This window comes from Corvus brachyrhynchos, unplaced genomic scaffold (genome assembly GCF_000691975.1).
Source record: "Corvus brachyrhynchos isolate BGI_N302 unplaced genomic scaffold, ASM69197v1 scaffold80, whole genome shotgun sequence".
Classification (NCBI taxonomy): Eukaryota; Metazoa; Chordata; class Aves; order Passeriformes; family Corvidae; genus Corvus; species Corvus brachyrhynchos.
Genome location: NW_008236769.1, coordinates 9,398,498 through 9,402,420, shown reverse-complemented (window position 1 = coordinate 9,402,420; position 3,923 = coordinate 9,398,498).

The following is a 3,923-nucleotide window of genomic DNA, read 5'->3' as shown; positions in this document are numbered from 1 at the left end:
TCTTTACTTCAGTGCCTTGTACGAGAGCCCACTGTCTCTGACCTCCTTGTATGTGTTTTGGTTAAAGATGACCATGCACGTGGCTCATTGCTGTGCAGTTAATGAGAAGTGTTATCTCATGCATAGCCTTGAGGGTGGAGGTGTTTGAGAGCCAGAAGTTTAAACTCAGGCTGTTTCTGAACAGGACAGGTCACTGAGAGCAGGGTTGGGTGGCTTTGCAAGTTCGTTCCCAGCAGATATAGGATTCATGCAAGAGAGGCTGGGCAGAAAGTTGGAAGGCATGATTTTAGTTGTAGAGGCACCATTTATCCAAGTCATTTACCCTTTTCCTGCTCATTTTCACTTCTGCCATGGGTTTGTCCTTTTTTGTTTCTATCATGAATGCTTGAGGACATGGGCCATTCAGCAGTAGTTCCAACTTTGGACATGACTGCGAGGAATACATCAGTTCAATTAATAAATTGTGATAGTTAAAAGGAAATACCTATTACTTAATTTTATTTTTGTCCTAGTTATAAAGTGTTACCAGAATCATTATACCTAGAGATATGTTTAATTTTACTGTATTTTTCATATAATAGAATATCCTGAGTTGGAAAGGATGCACAAGGATCATCAAAGTTCCAAGTTGTAGCCCTGCACAGCACCATCCCCAGAAGTCACACCAGGTGCCCGAGAGCATCTTTGAACTCTGTCAGGGTTGGTGCTGTGACCACTTCCCTGGGGAGCCTGTTCCAGTGTCCAGCCACCCTCTGGGTGAAGAACCTTTTCCTGCTCTCCAACTTAAACCTCCTCTGACACAACTTCAGGCCATTCCCCGAGGTCCCGTCTCTGGTCACCACAGAGAAGAGAGCAGTGCCTCTCTTTGTGATCGTATTGATCCCCAATAGAAAATCCAAATTAGCACTAACCTGGGTCAAAACTATCCAAAAGCAAAAATAACATGAAGCAGCACTGCAACCAGTTTTTTCAACTTAAAAGGAAATGCATCTTAAGATGTACTGAGAATATCTGTGAAGTATGATGATTTCTTGTATTTTCCAGCCTTTTCAAAGTAAAATTCATTAATTATATATTATTTATGAAAAGTTAGTATCTTAATCTGTATTGAGACTGGACTCTGTAGTCTCCATTTGCTATAAACAGACATATATACAATTGGGTAGAAACCTGATGAGTGCCTTGAAATCCAGGGACATTGTTTTATAAAATCATAAAGGCTCCTGAGTTGGAAGGAACCCATGGGGATTGTTGAGTCCAGCTCCTGACTCCACACAGGGCAACCTAAAATTTAAACCAAGATGCCAATCCCAAGCAGCATAAGAGTTGCTGCAAGCAAACAGGTACATACCTGTTGTATACTGCGAAGTCCCTGAATCTCAGGTGGTGTTATAACTCTGTCGCTGTTGTGCCAAGAACGGCGAATAATCATGACATAAATCCAGGTCAGGGAAGATGGCTGAGGCCAACGTTTAATGTAAAAAACCCATCTTTTTATAGCGTGGTTTGCAATAGAGAAATGACATGATTGGCCCATTGGCCAGACAACCACCAAAGTAAGTGATTGGCTGAGCAGAATAGTTCCCATTCTCAAAATATTATTCTCAATGAATCAAAACAACTTCCACAACAACTTGCACCTGTGAGATAGTTTACAAAATAACAAACCATTTCTCAGCTAGCTTGCATGAGAACGGAGACTTTCACAGGAGGCTGTAAAAAGCTGGAAAATTTCTCTAGCTTTTTTTAGCATCTACATAACTCTTGATTTTTTAAAAAATTCTTAGTTAGGAAATACTTCCATATTTCGAACTGAGGAAAAAGCTCTACATTCTTCTACATCTAATAAAATAATTATTCCAAAACATTTTCAGAGACAGGCTGTGGAAAAAGTTCCAGACGGGCCTAGTGAAGTGCTGTGAACGTGGAAGAAGAGGGTTCAACTATATACTGTCACCTTCGTAGAATCTTAGAATCCTATTGGAATATCTCAAGTTGAAAGGGACAAGGATCATCAAGTCTAACTCCTTGTTCCTTGCAGGAACTACTTAAAACTTAACTATAACCAGTCCAGTTACTGCTGACAGTTACTTTAGCTTACACTGGGAAAGAGGACAGTGAGTACAGGAAAAAAAGCATGAGTTAATTGGGAACAGGTCTGAAATATTTATAAAATGTCATTTATAACTCATGGTACCACAGGTTATAAAGATTTTGAAGCCAACTAATCCATTTCGGAGTGGCCTAAATTTGTTGCTGTCTGGTTGCTGTTCGCAAAGATGTTGATGAAGGTGTTGACCTGGGTAATGTAACCCTGGAAAAAAGCAAACCTGAAACAGAGGATGGGCACTGCTGTGGCTACCAGGACTTCACTTGAGATTGTAAGAGGAGCCAAGTGTCTTGTCCTTTTCTGTAGCAAGGGCAGTGTGCTGTTATTCCTGTTAAAACAGTGGAGTTACAGGTGTTTGGCCTGTGTTGATTTGAGAAATCAGGTTAAAGCTACACAGTTTTCTGCATCATTTGCAGCAGGAGGTCTCTGATCTGTGCTGCTGTCACTGCTGCCCCTTGTCGCACTCCCCCGACTCAGCCCATCATGCTAATGAAGTGCAATGGCCTCGTGCTTTGTGCCTGTGAAGCCCATGAGTGGTGATAGAGTTTCTCAGAAACACCATGAAAATCCTCTCAGCTCCTCGAGTGTGATTTCTCCTTTGCTGTAGGCAACTGGTGAGACTTCAGGGGAGGCTCAGGGATCACACCTCAAATTGTAAATACAAATTAGTGCACTGTGTGGCTACATTATGATCATACAACATTAAAATGCAAGTTACCAAGCATTTAGCCTTGGAAGCCTGGCAAGCAAAGGGAAAGGCTATGTTAGAGTGAAAGCCCTTTCACTTTTCCTGCCTATTAATTTACGTGCCTTCAGAGTGTTGCTATTTAGCAGAGTGCCTTTTGTGTTTCTGCCAAGCTGAAGTAGCTGCTGGGAAAAACTAAGTAGGCCAAATCTGCAAATGTCTGGAGAGCTCAGCCAGGGAGGCTGATGGTGATCCAAAAGAGTGTGAGGATGGATTTGGCTTCACACGGGCAGCACAACAATATTGAACAAAATAAAATGCTCCCATAAGAGTTTCGTGTCAAAAGGCAGTTGCTGCAAGATAATGCATATATAAGATTTTTTTTTTTAATTGATTAGTTCATAGTTTTGATTCGGTGTATGGAACCTGGGATCTTCAGATCTGTGCTCTGGGTGTCAGGCCATGTCAGCTGAGGGCTATTTAAAGTTACAGACCATGTCTGGCATGGCCCAGGGCAGTGGTGTACTCACCATATAGATTTCTGAAGTTAGTCCTTATAGAAATGCTCATTCTGTTCCCATGTAGTGCTTTAAATAGCTCAACACATCAGTGCTATTCCAGTGATACACGTTTCAACTCCATATGAGCAATCGGGAGGAGATTTTTGGCTGCCAGGTATCTCACAGTGAGAGCATCTCACTGCTTACATCATCTCCTTTGGACATCAGTGCTGTGCCCTCCTGCACCAGGGGGAAGGGACTGCTGTGTTGGGGGGATGTCTAAAGGGGTTTCCCTGCTATCTCAGCCTGTATTTATGACAAGGAGTTTGAAGGTTTTAGTTCTTTTAGCCTTTCTCCCCAGGTGCCCAGCACCACCCTGAAGCGGCTGTGGTACCACCTGATGCAAAGACACCCCTTGCTGGCAACGTCCTCCATCTGGTCCCTGTGGCACCCTGCCAGTGGTGCCCCCTCCCATGGACGTGACAATATTTCGGCTTCTGTAGGACGCTATTTTTACACGGTGGTGACGGCGAGGTGTTGGCTCAGCTCCCGCCTGTGCGTGGGTGCTGCAGGAGTCATCTGACCCTGGGCGTGTTGGGGTCGGAGTGGGGGGGGGGGGGGCGCGCCC